Source organism: Labrus bergylta, chromosome 9 (genome assembly GCF_963930695.1).
Source record: "Labrus bergylta chromosome 9, fLabBer1.1, whole genome shotgun sequence".
In the NCBI taxonomy this organism is placed as follows: Eukaryota; Metazoa; Chordata; class Actinopteri; order Labriformes; family Labridae; genus Labrus; species Labrus bergylta.
The window spans coordinates 23,227,736-23,247,127 of NC_089203.1; the positions used below are offsets into that span (position 1 = coordinate 23,227,736).

General features: G+C 40.3%; 1 protein-coding gene across 1 annotated transcript in view; it reads right to left on the reverse strand.

Annotated features, from left to right (window-relative positions):
- LOC109995854 (complexin-2) overlaps positions 1–19,392 on the reverse strand; it is a 50,671-nt gene that overhangs the window by 22,161 nt on the left and 9,118 nt on the right. The gene's annotated exons all lie outside the window — the stretch shown is intronic.

Here is a 19,392-nt window from a genome sequence, read left to right on the forward strand (position 1 = left end):
TAAACATTTCATGGAAAATGAAACCATGTTTTTCCGATAAATCCGTCAAACTCAAACATGGCACACACCCAACATTCATTCAGGTTGAAAAAAATATATATTAAAGTACATGAAAACACACTTGCACCACATGTAAAATAAATACCAAAAGATATTGACCTTCAATATCTCGTGAAAAATGTAAAAGCTATGACATTATAGTGTCTCAGTTATAAAAGCCACTTCCTTTATTTCCACCACAGATGACCATCTCTGTGAAACTTGTTTAATTGCACTGCTGGACTCATCATAAAACCTTGAATCTTTACAGTGCAGAGTGATATATAAAGTGGGTTTCTGAGGGGGGTTAGGGAATGATGTTTTTATTTGGATATCTGTTTACAGAGACACATAAATGGACTTGTATAGCGCTTTTCTAGTCTTCTGACTACTCAAAGTAATTTTACACTGCAGATCACGACTACCCATTCACACTCTGATTGCAGAGGCTGCTATGTAAAGTGGACATCAGCAGTGTATTGCCTAAGGACACATCGGTCATGTGGCTGCAGGAGCTGGGGATCAAACCCCCAATCTACCAACTGTGCCACAGACGCCCCTAATGATCGTTAGAATATTGCCAACGGGAGTCGTTGGAGGGATAAAGGCTCCACCTGATTTTGGCTGTCTGCATTTAAAAAAGTTTGCTGATGCATAATTGGTCAATGCAGCTTGGACTACAAATGTACTACAAATGCAAATAAGAACACTTCCCATACTGAAAATCCAGACCCCGCCTACAGATTCTACACACTTATGCGGAATCTGTAAAAAGAGATTACTGGTCTTATGAATAGTAAATTGATCAAATCCAGTGCCTGTTCTCACTCTCGTGTAGAAATCTCCCTGTTTTTGAATAGTGCTCCACCTGCAGGCCTGGGGAAATTTCATTATGATGACTCGATATGCAGCTTTCCTTTTGTTGTAGTTGTTTTACTGGGTTTGTGTTTTTCTGACATTGCATCCTTTTGGAGTTATTGCATGTTTTCTGTTGTTTTGGCCTTCTGCTGATGTTGGCTGATAACCACCATTTCATGTACTATTTAGAGAGGTGAGAGAAGCTGCCTACTTCTCAACCTTGTTGCTCATTACCTTATGGTGAAATGATGCCCTGTTGTCTCTGCACTGTGTCCCTGTTTTCTCTCACTGTTGCCCTTTTCTCTCTATCTGATAAAGTGCTTGTTTGCATCCATGCCAACCAAGATGAAATCCTCCACAATTACTGCACCTGGTGAACCAGAACAGCATTTCCATTTCAACGCTGATTCCTCCTGCTCCCCTCGCTGAGCGCCTGGTGTCATTTCAATTTGCCAACACTTGCCAGAGCTGAATAGGGTCAGAATGAGATGAGATGAGATGAGATGAGATGAGATGGGACTGGATGAAAGATTGAGCCGCCAGGTTTATTCTGGGAGGGGACAGGGTGGGGACAAGCTGTGTGGGAAGACAAATCATTCATAGCTGCGAGGGTTTCAGGGTGTGCAGGGCCTCATTTTCATACACAACAACACACGATTTCATTAACAAAAACCCAAATGTCTGCAGGAACACACTAACGCTGCACACTTAACCTTGCATGAGGAGGAGCTGTGTTTGTGTGCATGAATATAAAAGAACAGCTGATTATTTAAATGCATTTGTTAGTGAGAGTACACAAGAGTGTCCTTGATGCGAGTGTATTGAAAGGAGGAACATTTTGTACACTTTTAAGTGATTTAATCATTACTAAGTGACTGTGCTTTTTACACTCAGTCCTTATTCAGGACTTTTGAAGAGCCTTGGTTTGAAGTGTGTGTTTGTGTGTGTGAATTACTGTAGGCAGTCAGTTTCTAATATTTACGTAGAAAAAACATTTATAGTTGGGTTGCCTAATATGGAGGAACATTGGACAGTTAAAGCACCATAAAAAAATAATGTTAAGACGAACAGCACATTAATGACACGCCTTATTATTAATTGTGTATTATTGATTCTGATTGGCCAATCATGCATAGCAACAGTCTGCTATTCCTCGATAGCAGACATTTGTTAAAAAGAACAGACCGTTGCTATGAGGAGTCGACTGTTGCTAGGGATGCTGGTCTAATCACACAGAGTCTGGCTTTAACTAACATTAATCGTATCAATCCACCGAAAGATGTCTGGTTAATTTAGTTTAGTGCTTTAGTGGGGGAAATAGGGAAGGAACAAAAACAGCAAAGAAAAAGAGCTTACAAAAACTGTAAGCTGTGACAGAGAAATCTCCAAAACTGCAACACTGCAAATGAAGTAAACGCGTGACAGAACATTGTATGGGACCTGAAATTTGCATTTTCCTAATAAGCTATTTTATAATAAGACATTTGAAAGATGGAGAGAGGTTAGAGCGCAGAAAGGTTTCAAGAGCGATGCAGAGCTGGCTAAACTCTGAAGCTTCCATGTCATGCACATTGACTCTATGCAGGAGGGTGCGGGGGAAACAGCTCTTTCCAATGTTTTGAATTTGGACTGCAGTTCCCATTTTTAGTGCTAGGTGTCAGAGTTACCTATTGCTCATTTAAAGATGGTAAAATAAAATGTCAACAGAGACAGTGACAAGGCAGAAAAATGTATTAAATGTAGCATCTGAAGGATTATTTTATTAAGAGGACAGGATAAAACAATTTTTGTAACAATGCATTCATTTCCAAATAATACATATTGAGTCCATTTAATGTTTTTGCTAAGTTAGTAGAAGTGTTATACGTGTTTAGATAGTGGGTTGTTTTTTGGAAATAAATCCCCATTTTTTATTTTTTATTTTATTATTGGTTAAATGTCTTCTTTAGACTCTAAAGATGATTTCATTTTAAAGTAAGGTAGCATTTGTCACCCTGTGTCCCCTCCATAAGCATCATGATATGTAACAGATCCATAAACTTGTTTACCATTGGATCTTTCCAGATACTGTGGCAGTGCTTACTATTGAATTTAGAGACGTGATTTGATTTGATGTTTTTTATGTTTCTGCATTCGTCGTTATCGGTCATTATTTTGATTTGGTTCAGTCTTAAATCAAAACATCACAGTACAGAAGAGGAAAACAGGCCATATAGGTTATATACAGTACATGTGTGTGTATTTGTGTGTGTGCGTATGTGTGTGCGTGCGCGTGTGCGTGTGTGTGTGTGACTATGTGTGTGTATGACCTCTGGTGTTTTCGGTCTGGCAGAAGAACATCTCTGTTATCATTACAGAAACACACTCAAGGACACTCTAATGGAATAAAAGAGAGATGAAGCCGTCAGACAAGGACATCTGGAAGAAAAGGACACACACACACACACACACACACACACACACACACACACACACACACACAGAATACACTGTTATTGTATTAAGGGTATTCTAACCTTGACATTGAAGTCATGAACCTTGAAGATATTCAATTATCTGTAAGGGCAGAGATGAAACCGTTCTGTTGTTTTTTTATTTTTCTTTATTCTGAAACAAAATAAGTGTTTTTTTTTTTTTTCATTTTATTGTTCTAGTTGTGCGTTTCAAATGAAAGTTATAATATCAGTAAACCCTGCACATATGACTTTGTATCAGTGAATTCTCTTCATCACTACTTTCCTGTATTTGTCCGTCTCTCTCAGTATTATTTCTGCTCTCCATCACTGATGATCTCTTCCTGTTGTTAATCTCTTGTATGAGCTACACTGTCATGACACTGTCATTCAATTTCATTTTGTTGTTGCTGTATATGTCTAGAAACCATGGTTATAATAGTTGTGACATTTTCACTACTTTAACTATTTTGTTTTCAATTTCATTTCAGTTTGAATTATTATTTTTTTGACTGTGTCTCAGTTTAGCTCAGATTTCATTCGTTTTAGTGTTTTTGCAACAGGCCTGATGATAACTTCAAGACCCAACAGGGCCAGACAAAGTAAGCATCATATCACTTTGTGGTTTGCGCACACAAACTTCATGATGCCACCTGATGCATAAACAGAAATCTCTGCGCCAGAGATAAACCATGAAGCATGAAGATGCACAATGAAAACTAACCGCATTTCTGCAATAACTTTATTTCATTTTAGTAAGTTTTGTAAACACAAAATTAAGTTACAATCAGCGTTTTATTTGTAAAGCCTTGTTTTTGTGACACACATACAAACATATATGTTGATGCACAAACACACAGAAACACGCTCCTGCTATGCAGTTATGTATTCTCACAACAGCGCTGATATTGAATACGATTTTCTGTATTGTCATTTCATTGAGAGACACCAGGGGTAGTTCTGCAATTTTAACCTTTTTTTCAAAGAACTTGTTTTAAAGTGGGTCATATTTAATTTGGTGCAACACAAACAAGTCCTGTTTCTCTGCTCTTTCTCGCTCTCTCTATTGTCCTTCTAAGGAGCGCATCCTCCCCAACACAACAGAGCCACGCTGACACAGTCGTACAAAACAACCCTTCATATGAGGTACAACAGAGAAGAACGATCCATCACTTTGTTATCGTGTGTAAAGGACGAGCTTCACTCCACCTGCCTCCTTTTTACATCCACATCAGGCACCCGAGGCCTGAACGCCGCCTCGTTATGTAAGAACTTATCAGTGGGCGTTTGGCAGTCGTTGGACTGAAAAGCTCCAGCAGACTGAACTTCTCCTTTCTGGTGATGGTGCATGGGCTTTAAAACCTTACATAACCCTCCTTTTCTTTCATACAGGGCCAGATACACCATACAAACACTGAAGACAGAACCCCAAGGCTGTCCACCACCTCCCCCCCCGCTTTGCTCATCTCCCATCCCCCAGCACCCAACCATTCTTCTTCCATCCCACAACACCCTTTCTTCCTCGTCTTCTCCTTCTTTTTTTTTTTTTAATTTCATAATCCAGGCACTGGCAGTGGTGCGTGACTTGGGATAATGTTATCAGGGCCGGGCAGGATTGCACGCTGATCCTATCCAGTTAATTGGAAGTTGTTTCCGAGTTCTTTACGGCCAGAGACGAGAATGTGAGCGGCTCGGGTCTGTTAACGGAACATGTTTGTGACAGGCGGAGGAAATGTGTTAAAGGGGGAGAAAAGGATGGGGGGGGGGGGGGGGAAAGGAGAGAAAAGCTTTGAATGTGTGAGAATTTGGTTAAAAAAATGACAGGTCCATTACAGGAGGTACAACCAGTGTGTGGAGACACATTCTGCTTCCTGTTGCCTTTTTTTTTTAATGAAACACATGTTGCAAAAAAGATCATTACTCCAGTTTTTGCTGATATTACTTTTTTTTCTTTGAACCATTTGTAAACGCCCTTTTAAAATGTTTCTTAAATAAATAACATCTGAAAGCTTAACGTCAAGAAATGGTCATTTGCATCCTCGCACTGTACGTTGGTCTATGAAGTTAACACCTGATGTGACATACAAGTACAAATATAGTGAAACATTTTGCACAATTCCTTGAAAATAATCTAAAATAAAACAAATCAGGGGCGCATGTACTGTGTAGCCTAGTGGTTGGTGCTCACGGGGGCCTCGAGTTTGGCTCTGGCCTGTGGCTCCTTCCCTGTAAATCATTCCCCACTCTCTCTCTCTCTCTCTCTCTCTCTCTCTCTCTCTCTCTCTCTCTCTCTCCTCAGTTACTGACTCTATCCACTGTACTGTCTCTGGACAGTGTCTCTGAAAGACATCACTTTTTGTGCAGATTCAGGATTATGATGCATTTGAATATACCTCAAATAAATGACATCTATCTGTGAATAGCAAAGGATTCAAACACCTTTGCCCTCTGAGACACGCAAATGTTAGAAACATAAAATGTAGAGGTTGATTGATTTATGCAGTGATGCCCAATGACCCCCATCACATCTTAAAAGAATACATTCTCCTCGCCCTTTTAACCAGGTTCAAGGATACATGTTATTAAAAGACAAGTTTCACACACACACACACACACACACACACACACACACACACACACACACACACACACACACACACACACTCGCGCACACACACATTGCTCCCAGCTAGCCTGTCAGCCTGTGTTTGAAGAGCCGAGCTTTGGGATACTCGACTGGACTTGAATGGGAAAATCAATAGAGCGAGCTGGATGAGCGGGCTCAGCTGAATCCCTGACAGGAGATGTTTCACACCAGGTTAGCAGGTCTTTCAGTCCTCACCTGTCACAATATCCGAGTTTTAAACATGATACTAGTAAAAATCAAACAATATGGATCCCTCTTTTGATACCACAAAATAAAAATAGAAGTCCTATTCCCCCAATATTCAGTCATTTCTTGTTTTTAGTTACATATATTGCAGGTAAACTCCTGTAGGCCTACTGTCTTTGTTGCCAACGTATTTGTTCGATTTAGGGTGGTTTCACATTAGGAATCTGGGCCTGGTTCTGAGTACACTTGACCCCAAAGTCCGGTTCATTTGATCAGTGTAAACACGAATGTACCGTACTCGGGCAACGGGCCTGAGTCCACCTGAAGAGGTGATCTTGGGCACAATTCATGTGTACTCGAGTACGGTCCACAGGAGATGTGAAAGCATCTGTGCTCCAACAAGGAAGTGGACCACAATAGGACTTAATCCTAAAGAACAACTTCAGACAGTGTGTTTTAAAAAAAAAAAAAAACGTTGTTTCCGCGCGGCACGGGCCCGTTTCATCCACTGAGCTCCACGGTAGATGTGGAAGTAGGAAGAGGGTCGTTGTTGGCGCCTCAGAAATATCAAAAAAACATCCACAGTTAGCGGGATGGACTCAGCCCACGAGTGGTTACCATGGTTGCTTTGTCTTCTTTTCTGCTTCTTGGTGAATCTGCAAACCAACTATGTGAACACTGCCACCTACTGTATTGGACTGTGTACATATATGTAAGTGTACTCAAGCACAGAACGATGTTACTAATATGAACGCATGACCAGCATTGGAGAGTGAGAGGAGGGAGCAATCGTGCCCTGACCACCAATTCACACATACTCCGTGCGCGCTGCGGTCCGTCAGCGCCACGGTTTTGCTCCGTCGGACGGCTCGCCGCCCATTCACACTGGATCCGTTTCTGGGACGTCAGCACAGCGGAGCGCACCCATGACACGTCACAGGAGAACTACAAGATCCCGCGGGAATAAAGAGAAAAACATGCAAACAACATGTTGCTTTGTCTTTCTGAGGATGAATTGTTGTTCATTCGGTTCCTGTTTTGACTTAATGTTGATAAAGTGATGAAAAATACGATCGCGAGTCCGTATATTGTGTTTTATTTTGAAATTGACCGGATGCTCTGTGCGTTTCCTTGTCTGACTTCCTGTCATATTCTGTCCAGCTTGACGCGTGCCTGCAGCGCACTCCGGCGAAAATAGACTCGCTGCGTATTTGAAACGGAGCAGAGCGCAGTGCCGTCGGTGGCACGCGCCGGAGACGGACCGCAGCGCGCCCTGTGTGAACACAATGATCGACTAGAGTGGCAGCTAAGTACAACGTAGTGCGCGGCGCTGACGGACCGCGGCGCGCACAGAGTATGTGTGAATTGGGGGTTAGACCGTTCTCTTTCTCTCTTACTCTCTCAGCAGTTTTTGGTTAAATGTATGAGTGGAGATCTGTAGTTCATAGAAATAACATAGTTTGTAACTTTTTTGAAACACATGTAGTACCAAAGTTATGGAAATGTTGTCAACCTCAGTAGAACAAGAACTTACAATATCTGCAGGAGATAAAACAAGTCGCTTTAAATTTGATATTTGTCTAAGAAGCAACCTGTCTTCCTATAGTGAAGCCCGAACAAAGTAAAGCATGCTGACTCTGCATTATGACTGCACTACAAATCATTTACTTTCTTCGTTTTCTCCACAGCTGCTCCACTCAGATCTACACACAGTTTCTTTCTCACACACAAAGTAAACAAAGTTGACAGGCATTTCCATGTAGTTTATCCAGAATGAAAGAGTGCTGTTTCTCCGTACAGAATGACACACTCACAGTGCCACCAAAGACAGAAAATAAATCCTGGAGACGTCGCTAAATGAATTAATGATGAGCTGCTAATGCCGGGCCTCGCTCTCAGACCTGCCAGGCAGCGACTTCACCGCCATAAAGCATTATTTATTCATGTGACTATGTGGTGATAAATTATTCCCTCAGCACAGACTGGAAGGCGAGGCAAGGATACATGACTCCATTTCATTTTCCCCGTCTTTTAAAAGTGAGCGACCCGACTCGGATGTCGGAGGAGATTCTGTGAAAATGATGTCGCAATAAGGAAGCTCATTTGAACTTTTAATATTTAATATTCTAATGATACTTAATATGGTTTATTATAGCACTGACTTCCTATAATTTAGACTTCATGATAGATTAAATATTACACCATTTCTTCACATGCCACTCTATTTCTGCTCTGGGTTTCTAAAATTAAGTCTTCATATAAATCAGACTTTCTACTTTTGTTTCCAGTACTGACTGTTTGGTCATCCTCTCACTTCCTGTTGTGTTTTTTAGCATTTTTGGGGGGTTTTCTCAAAAGTATCAACAGTTTATTTTTTGTTTTTTATGTTTTTATGAAATACAGGAGACCAGATTCCTGTGTTTGTTCGTAAATCATATTCTAATGTTTCCGTGGTTCGATTTCCTAAAAAAAGTTGTGTAAAATGTAAATAGAAACAGAATGTGATGATTTTCATAACATTGAACCCCTAAGATAGCACAAAGACAACATATCTAAATGCTGAATCAAAAAATGTTGATTGGAAAATTTTGAATTTTATGCCTACGACACGTTTGGAAAAAGTTGCGACAGGGTCATGTTTAACGTTCTGCTGCATCGCCTCTAATTTTAACAACACTCTGTAAGACTTGGGGAACCGAGGACATCGGTTTTTGGGATATTGTCCCATTTAGGATTTCAGCTTTTAAATTTATAAATATGGCAACTCAACAAAGTATCTGCCTGTACTGGAATGTGACTAGTTAGAGTTCACTCTATGCCATCAATGCTATTTCATTGTGTTCAATACTTTTACTTCTTCAGGTGTTCATTTATATTTGAGTATGATGCAATAGGAACCTTAACGTACAGATTTTGTGGGTTTAAACTGGACGTTTGGCCTGTTTCTGTGAAGGCATGGAAGCGTTTTCATTTCAGTATTTTACCATCACACAGACCTCCTGCAGGTTTTATTTATTTTTTTACACAGATACTGACACAAAGATAAGAGGGAGAAAAAACATGAATGAAGACAGTGTTCCTGTTTATTCACGCTCTCTGTCTTACTCCTCGCTCCATCTGTTTCTGTCTCTCTTCCTCGGCTTAATTGTTTCACTCTGCCAACATCTTTTTCCTCCGTCTCTCAGTGTGTCTCTGTCACACTCTCTCTCCTATACCTCGCTCTTTTTTTCCTCACGTTCGCTGCTTTTAGAGACATAACCAGCCCTAAGTTAGAAATCCAATCTGATGAGTTGTAGCTACATGTCTTGCTAAATAACCTGCTCGCCCCACAACTGGTGTTTTTGATTTCTCCATCTATCTGTGTTTTCAATGCATTCAAAAACAATGGAAGATGCTTCATTTAGTTTTACTTTAGTTTGTAAATAGACTCTGTTCAAACGTTTAAGTCTCCAAGCGACTCTGATGACATCACAATGACATCATCAGGTTGGTTAAGCCATCCCATTGCTGCTCATACACCTACGGCCAGACACTGAGCAAACCACCTAACACTAACCCCTTAATATTTGAAAAAAAAAAAGTTGTTGGAATCAGGTTAACAATCTGATCTTTTGTGCGCTTGTTTTACAAAAATATTGAATTTAAGGAATAAAGATCAAAATGCATTTGACATGATTGACTGATTTGAGCGTGTTTATCTTACAGAATGAAAAATATAAAGTGAGGCAGACGTACAGAGGCAGGTTTTTATTTTTTTTATGGTTATGCAGCAAGAGACTCACTGAAGCAGTGTGTTGAATATTATGTAATTAATGGAGCAATTATCTGCTACAGCACGGAGCCATGCTCAGCCATCTGTTCACATGACAAACAACGAAATCGATACGGCGCCGGGCCCCGCCGCTCAGCCGCCGTTTAGGCTGTCAACCATTAAACAAACCACTCAGAGTCAATCTGAGGTGAACTGAAGAACAACACAGGCTCTTGATATGTGTACATTTGTCCTTTAATCAGTCAAGCATAGCAGTATACTCTACTTAACATGCAGTGTTCCTTTTCAATATCTCTGATCCATTATGCTTTTTGAAACCAGGTGCTATACTACTTTCACTTTGAATTGCACTTCTAATTTGTGCAATTAAGTCAAATATCATATGCTTGCATTCACTATTTGGTGCAACAGTTGAAGTTTTTACTGCTTCTCAGTTGAACTGCCGATGAGCAGTGACCCCAGATAGACGAGTAGACGATTCGTCGGCCAGAGCCTCGGTCGACTGTGCGTCTCATAGTCGGGCAAAAGGATCATTCCATTCCAGCGACAGGTGTTTAAATGTCTAATTTTACATATTTGTTAGCAAATAGTTCATGACTCACAGCCTATCTTTCTATAAATATCTCCGTATGAATACTTTCATGGCAGTTCTGAAAACCAAATTTGTGAATTTGTTCAGTGGCTCAACACTGTCAGAAGTTGTTCTTAAGTTATAACTAGAATAATCGACTAAAACTCCATAATAAGGTAACACCTATGCTGCTCTGTCTGACAGGATGATCAGATTTTTGATACGACTGCAGGACAGACATTTTCATTTTTGCGCACACTTTGAAGTAGCCTATTATAAACAGGCGACTTTGGTAAATGGAAATAAAAAAGCTATCATACATACTGGTGTACCTCTACATATCCCATGTCTCAATAATAATAGAGTGTAAAACTGAATTTCCTCTTGTGGGATCAATAAAGAACATCTTCCTAAACCATCTTAAAAGCTGATGGATTTAATTGTGCCTGACTTAAGGCAGCCCTATGTTCTGCATCCCTGTCGGTTAGTTAGTTATAAATGTGAAGTAAAAAAACAGGCTGGCTGCAAAAAAAGATGAATGAACCTCCTTGTAACACATAGCAAGGCAAACAATTTGCATGACCAATGTAAAAGACAAACAAAGAGTCATGAGAGAAGAAAAACAACCAGAGAAAAGGCGACTGCTGACTAACTGAACTCAAACAGTCGGTGACATTTTCAGGAGGAACTCGTTCAGCCTGGAGACAAATAACCACGAGCATAAAAGATTTCTCGGACACAGACACAGAGGGATGACGCTCATTAAATGACATTTAATTATCTGCTGATATTTAACTTTTTGCATCGATCCAAAATGTCATCCATTCATCCCTCCACCCACCCATCCATCCATTATCTCCACATCCATCCAATCCACTCATGTGTGCCTATTTTATCCATTGTACCACTGTTGCCCTTTTCTGCACACTTCACTTACCACCCCATCCATCATCCATCCATCCATCCATCCATCCATCCATCCATCCATCCATCCATCTCCTGCTAATTTCTCTGACAACATCACTCCGCTCTTGTGCACTTGTCATGTCTGCTACTAGTCCACTTCATCAACATCCATCATCCACTTTTCTTCTTTTTCTTTTGTTAAGCAGCACTTCTGTTACCCACTTCATCATGCCCTCCCTCCATCCATTATCTACTCCTTCTCCAATTTGTCCCTCAATCCACTTCATCCATCTACTTTCCCCACTAATTTTGTTTATCCATAAACTGGTCCGTTTCATCATCCTTCATCTACCAATTTACCTTTATCTTACTCATCCATCAACCTGCTGCTTCTTTGCTTTTATTAAGTTGCCCTTCAGCTAAATGCACATTTCATTAATTCTTCACTCATTCTATCATTTCGCTCATCCATCCCCATGTGCTTGTACTGTATTTGTGATGTTGACCAGTTGTTTAGCCTGGACTTTCATCCATCAACCACTCTTCTGCCAATTAATAATCGCATTCATACACAGTGGATCAGATCCACAACAGGATAGCGCTGCTTTTGCAGCCACTAAACCTGTGCAAATGGGAGAAAAAGAAATAGTGGAATCCACAAAGAGTGTTGACTATCCATTGCTGTTGTTTACAAAAGAATAAACTAATATGTATTGTAAGAATGAAAAGCTTCAGAAATCATTTTGCACAGTTCATTCTAAATGCAGAAACAACAAGGCTAAAGTATCTGAACTGCAGAGCATGTTGTCACTGTAAATCACAACACTAATGCATGGAAAAGAAGCCAATGAGGCCACAAAACCATACTCCATTGACTCTGGCTACTCTTCTAGCCTCATATATAGCTACATTACCCCTTTCCCTCCCCCTCTTTCTCCCCCTAAGGCTGTAAAGGACGGAGGGGGAAGGAACTGGCTATATATCACCAACGAGGCATTCGTCCATTTGTCTTGTGGTTGGGTGGCTGAAGGAAGAGAAAGGGTGAAAGTAAGAGAAGAAGGGGAGGGAGGGATAACGAAGAGGAATGAGGGCATAGGAAGGGGGAAGAAAGGATGGAAGGAATAACGGGGGAGAAGATGAGTGGGTAGAAAAAATGAAGGGCAAAAACATCCGAGAACTACATTAAATAAACAGAGGTAGAAGGAGGAAGTGAAAAGAAACACAGGATTTGGCGAAGGGAAAAAAAAACAACATATAAGTGAAGGCAGAGTAAAAGAGGAGTTGTTCATAAAAAGAGTGGAAGGTGAATGAAACAGAAGGACACAATGACAGAGTGAGGACGAGGAAATGATCGATTAAGGAAGGAGTAAAGAGGCCATAGTTTGAGGACGTAAAGGAAATGATGAGTATGGAGATGAGACAAAAAAACAGAGACAGAGTTTGACAGAGAGGTCAAAAGACAGAAGTGACAGAGGCTAAAGGACCCCAATGAGCATGTTTCCATTAAAAAGATGTTTAAAACTGAACTCCTTTCTGCGCCATTTCCATACTTGGTGCCCGACTATCTGAGTTGTATTTTTCAGAAGTGAATGTACTCTGAGCTCTGATCTAAACAACATGTGTTTCTGCAGAAAATGGGGCCTGTAAGGCTCACCACATGTTGGTTACAACCGTCCTCAAGCTGTAGATCTAAAGAGGAGGGAACAGTGAAATATGCGGGCAGAGGGGAGAGCGCCATGTGAGAGACAACGGCAGGGTTATCAAGCTATTCCACAGTCCAGGAAGAGAAGCAGCGCTGTGAATTTGAACCTCGCAAATAACTTCTTTGCAACTCCTGCCACGTCTCATAGATTAATAAACAGTTAACAGTCAAAGGGATGCTGTCAAAGTATCACTATCAATTACTCTCATATAATGCTGTAATGATTTTCCCACAAATGTACTGTACATTCACAGCATTTTAATACATTATTTCCCATCTTAAAAGTGGACTGTCGTACCGGTGTGACCAATATACCATTGTAAAATGCTGAGACATGCACCGTCTCGACAGAACTCGAAGCCGCCACTATCGCCCAGTGCAAATGACCTGACGTAATTGGAAATGTGCCCCCTGTTGATTGTGCATTGCGAGCAGCAGCTTTTTGCTTTGCAACGTGGAGCAGGTTGGCGGCGTAACTTCTTAACAGCTTTTCTTCTTCATTAGGTCACAACACTGAATTTAAAGATCCTTGCTTGTGTTGCACTCACTCTCTGATGTATGTCTCTTTGGATAAGACTAAGTGAAAAGAGTGGTATACTGTCAAGTAAACTAAACCTCGTGGAGTGCTGCTTTGATCTTCATCCGCAAAGAGACTCCTCAATTTAAGAGTGGCGAGCAGAGATGCGAAGCCAACTCTTGCCAAAAATGGTTTTCGGGCTGTGGGTCTGATATCACAACTGTCACCTTAGGCTGAGAGCTCAACTATACCGAACCGTTAGATGGCAGGATTGCAAACTCCAAAAGGCACAAACAGATGGTACTGGAAGAGCAACACAGCTGCACTGAAGCTTGAACGTTGTGGACTTTACACACAATGGAAATTGCCATGCAGGGAGACACTTTTTTTTTCTCTCTGGGAGACTCATAAAGCAGACTGCGTTTTATATACTGGTGTGACTTATATTCCAGATGACTAATGCCTCCATAAATGGTGTGCGAGCTAACTGCTAGGCCATCTGTACGTCTCGAATAATGAATTGGGAAAAACATAAAATAACAAATACATTAAGGTCTCTGGATGAATCACAGCGCGTTACATTGACACCGTAGTCGTAAAAAAGAAAGAAGCCTTTCATCAAAACGTCTTTCTTGTGTATTTTGTTTTGAACTGCGTCACTTATTATTCTTCAATCGAGAGAAGAGCAGTCGTGTTGCATTATTACAGTACTTTAGGAGACTGAATTGAATTATAACTGGACTGTTGACTGCTTAAAGAAATTGATATCATTTCCAGGCTTCTTCAAAACATCTGATACTGAATCGTGTCAGAAGTTGGACATTATACCCCTGATCTAGATCATGGTCTTTCAGACAGGAGCATGCCTTATAGATTTCTCTCAAAGCCCTCTCATTCAGATTGTCGCGCTTGGATTTGCTTTGCTTGTGCTCAAACTGTAGAATTATCTCTTCTCTCCTTTTTTGATTTTTCTGTGCAGGAGCTCGATCATGTCCCCCGTGTCTGCAGTGGGGACTAAGTTTGGACTACTTGGGTTCTTTTTTTTAAGTTTTCATCATGCTAAAATGCAATGAAAGTCATGAATTACATAACCTTTGCGGTAAATGATGCAAGAAATGCAAAAAGTCTGAGCTCAAATAAATTGTATCATGTTGAGTAAATGTCTCGACTAACTAGAGGAGGAGCAGGAGAACACACTGAATTAGTAATGACAAGCTGTGTCGCCCAATGTTTGTTCTTCTCCTTCTTCTGTTTGTGGACGACAGAACACTTTAGAGAGACAACCACTTCATAATGCATGCAGAGCTGAGTGGTTTGTCTTCAGGCCAGCCGTCTGCTCCTCTGAGGAGTTCAGGTTCGGGGTCAAAGGGCCTTCACAGAGTCAGGGCGGAACATGTTGGATTCCATCAGCGCGGGCGAGATCACGACACAATGTTAACCGATCATTCTGAAAAATTCAGTTGTTTTACACTGATACACATTCCAAATCAACTGTAATCAAAGATACAGCACGAGGAACAGGGCATGTCAATTGTGGGATTATTTCACAAGTCATTCTTGTTAACAGATTTGAATGACATCACTAAGGGTGCTAGTTTAGCAGCTTGTTTATGAAGCGGTGAGCTTTAGTGTGTGCTGTGCGGTGTCTGGTGATTGTCAAATTCGTTTTATGTTTTTTTTAAGTACCTGCCTTCAGACTGCGGGTAGAATTTAGCGCTCGTGCTAATTCTGGCATATTTACATTGATGCTCATAAGCAGGGTTGCCAAAACAAACGCTTACATTTTGCCAAAGATTTCACAACCTTTTGAATTTTATTATTTTATCCATCCGAGAGAGCAACACCATCCAGGATTGATTATTGAGACAGTCTGTCCTAAATATCTCCTCCTGTGCCGGTGTGCCTCTGGAGAGAAACACACACACACATGACACGTGCTCAGGTCCTACCTTTGAATACATCTAGTGATGTGAGATCTACTCCTGTCGCTGTTTTTATAGCACGTTACGTCACTGACAGGATGCTTCCTTCATGCGCGACTCATGCGACTGATTCAGGTAGGAAAAAAAATGATACTTTTGAGACTAACTAAACATTGATAACGAGGAAGAGAGACAAAGTAAAAGTGGGGCGAGGCAAGCAGGCTCGAGCAGAGAACCGAGGTGCAGCGTGTCTGTGTGTGCGTGTGAGTGTGTGTGTGTGTGTGTGTGTGTGTGTGTGTGTGTGTGTGTGTGTGTGTGTGTGTGTATGCAGCTTCAACAGATTCAAGAAAGTTGTCATTTCACTCTAAATAAAGTGAAATGTGTGGAAGCTATATATAACCAACTAGATGCAGTAAATATAGCTGAAATGCAATCTTTCTCATATTATCGATATTAGCCATTCATAGCGATTAATTCATAATAAAGCTTTTACATTCATTCATTCTATAAATCAATCAATAAAATAAATCTGCCAGTTCTTGTATTCTTAGTCAGGTTCGGATTCTTTTATGAAGGATTACATTTGGTCTGCGTGTTTAGAATGACTCGAGACATTTCTCTCTCCTCTGATGGTTTCTCATAAAGCCTCTTCATCAGCTTGGAAACAAAGAGAAAGGGTAAAAGGTGGTATTGCTTTAAGGTAAATCAAAACATGTGAAAAAGAAAAAAAATGTTGCATGACTTCACCTGTGCACACATGAGGTGACTGTAGCAATAATTCTCTTAATCTCAGTGTGACACTATACACCCTGTATAGAAGGCGCACACTGATATGCCTCGGTGTATTTGAAATGTTTTTTAGCCCTGTGAATTAAAGGCCTTTTATATTTTACAAGGCATCCTGGACCTGGGTCATTTCTACCGATGTTGATTGGTTTCAGTTTTCCTCCACTTTTATTTTTTGTTTGCCCGTGTCAGCTTTCGCGTCCTCCATCAGCTTGTGATGATGTGTAATTCTTTTATGCTTCTGAGTGCCCGTCCTTACAGAAACACTGAACAAACAGACGCAGAATCGCTTTTACCCAACAAGAAATTACCTCATTTGTGATTTAAAATATTTAAAGGAATCCTTCGATCGGACTATACAGTCAGGAAAAACACAATTGGGGACATAGTGTAGTAAAAGTCACTTTGATGTAAATTTTGATGTTATTTTCCCCGTCAATAAGCGCTCTCTGTGCCTCTCCTTCTCTCCATCAGGGCGAAGAGGGTTGTGCTAAGTAGCCAGGAGCATGCTGGGATGGTGGGTGGTGGTGTTGTGTGGGCGGGCGGTTTGCTACGCCTGCCAACTGCTCGAGTACAGTGATGAATGTTACAAGGTGATGGAGAGCTGCATGGTTTAAAAAAAAAAAAAAGAAAGAAACTGATAACAAAACCTCAAAGCAGAAAAAACAAAGGTTTTGAGAGCTGTGCTGCACTCTAGTAACTTGTATTCATGTCCTCTGTCAACGTATTCTTCCTTATTCTGCTTTATAGTCATGGCTGGAGCTTGGCTCTGAAGGCAGCAATGTTGGTTGGTCCACCAATTTTAGTACAACTACGGGAAGGGTTGAAAAAAAAACTTGTTACAAACATTTAGAGTGCAGAAATAATGGGTCCTACTTATTTTTGTGAATCCATGCCTCTTTTGCCGCTACCATTTAGATATTTGTGGAATTGAGTGAAATAAATATCAGCTCTAATCAGTTGCTGAACACAGTCCTGTACCCTACAAGATAAAGAGTCGGGAATCACCAGAGGCCATGAATCAATATAATATCAGCACGCAAAAATATTGTGATAATATGCTGTATTGACTTTTCCTCGCACCTCTAATAAATTGTAACTACTTTGATGATCCCTCTAAATTTACATTAGACACCATCTTTAGGTGATATCTTTTTTCAACATTGTCAACAAGCCACAAAAAAAAAAAAAAAACAACAATGAAATACTTTGTGTATAGTGCTCAGTGTTGGATGTTAAAATGCCAAGAGGTTAAACTAACACACTGTTAAATGTTTTACCTGCTAAACCTTTGCGGTGTACTGTCCCTTCACAGGTGGTGTTATATGATGTTGTGATACTGTCCACATTCTTAAAATGATTGCACATATTCAGTAATTTAGTAATTTTACATGTCCTTGCAGTTAAGATTCAAGATTTGAGTTTTTTTTGTCTTTGTGCAAGACAACCAAACAGCTAAGGATCTTACTGAGCAGCAAAGTGCAAGTAGAAAAGAATAATATATTATTCTTAAATGAATTTGAAAACACAGAATTTCAAGATGAAAACTGTATAAAATGTACATTTCAGGTGAGCTTAAAACAACACTATCGGTTTACGGCCTGTTTAAGCTGATAGCAATGCTGTAGAATTAGTTTCCCATTCATTTATGTTAATGCATCAATCAAAAGGCTATATCACAAGTTCCGAGACACCGTGATGTTCATAAATAGCTAGTTTTTTTCCAACAAGAAAGCCAGCACAATTGATATTTAGTCTTTTGCAGTTTTGGCTTGACACATTTTTTATTTTCAAGTTCTTTAATTGTTGCTTTTATCCTTTGATACAGGCAGAATATTGTTTAGTTAATGCAAGCCATGCAAGATAAGAGCATTATATGAAATCTTAAACTGAATAAAGTGGTCCACTTTGGCCTGGAATAATAAAAAAGTGTGTTTGTGTTTTAGCATCAGGGCATTGGGGTTAAGGGGCATTGGGTTTCTGTGGGTGGGGGGAGTATATAATTAAGTTACGCTCAATATAGCTCTACCTCCTCAACAAAGTGGATGTGACAGGAGGAACAATGGATGATAAGCATTAATCACAGAGCTCTGGAGCTCACAGTGGGTCGCTCACATGCCCCACGCAGACAAGGAGGTCTGCAGAGAGGTTAAAAATACTCAACATACAGCTCAACATACAGTAAGATTATTTATAGTGAATGTATTAGCCAATCATGGAGCTTTTTGTATTCTGAAGTCACTTCATTGGCAACACAAGGCTGTTATGTTCATTAAACAGGGGCAAAGGGAAACCAAATTGTTGAATGGATAAAACATGGACGGTGTATTTACATTTTTGAAGCTTGAGTTTTAATGTTGAGGCCAAAATAAGACTTTCTTTAGCCCTAAGTTTTACTTGAATAAGTCATGTAAGTCCCTTAAGCTCTCCAAATATTGTTCCTCCCCTTTTTTAAATCATTTCAAAATTTGCACCCCATAATGGGGAACCAATTCTCATACCTGAAAGTAAGTAGTAGACCAATCTCAGAACCGATCAGTTATCATCTGAAGATGATACGCCTCTGGGACTGACGGTCAACTTCACGATAATTGTGATGTAACTGGTGGTTAGCAGTAAACAACTTCCAGGAAAGACCACGATCTACATTGTTTAGAGACCAATCAACAACTTGAGAAGCAACTGTTCTCATCAGATGTGGAGTTAAATTACAAAGTATACAGGATCATTTCTTCATTACACCCAGAGGAGCAGCCGTTGAAACGTTTTTGGTGAGTCTAACTGTAAATAATGAGGCACTTAAAGGCTTTACTCCGGCTTACTTCATCATCCTCAGACTGTTTGTCTTGCATTTGTGCGCCAAAGCCTGCTGATACAGGATTGGAAAACACTACTTGGACTACAAACTTACAACAAATACAAACCGGATAATGCCACAGACTGTATGAAACATGAACGTAGTCTCATTTACATCACCCATCAGTTTCTGAATCGGAGTTTTGAAGCCAAACGATGGCACCACATTGGAAATGT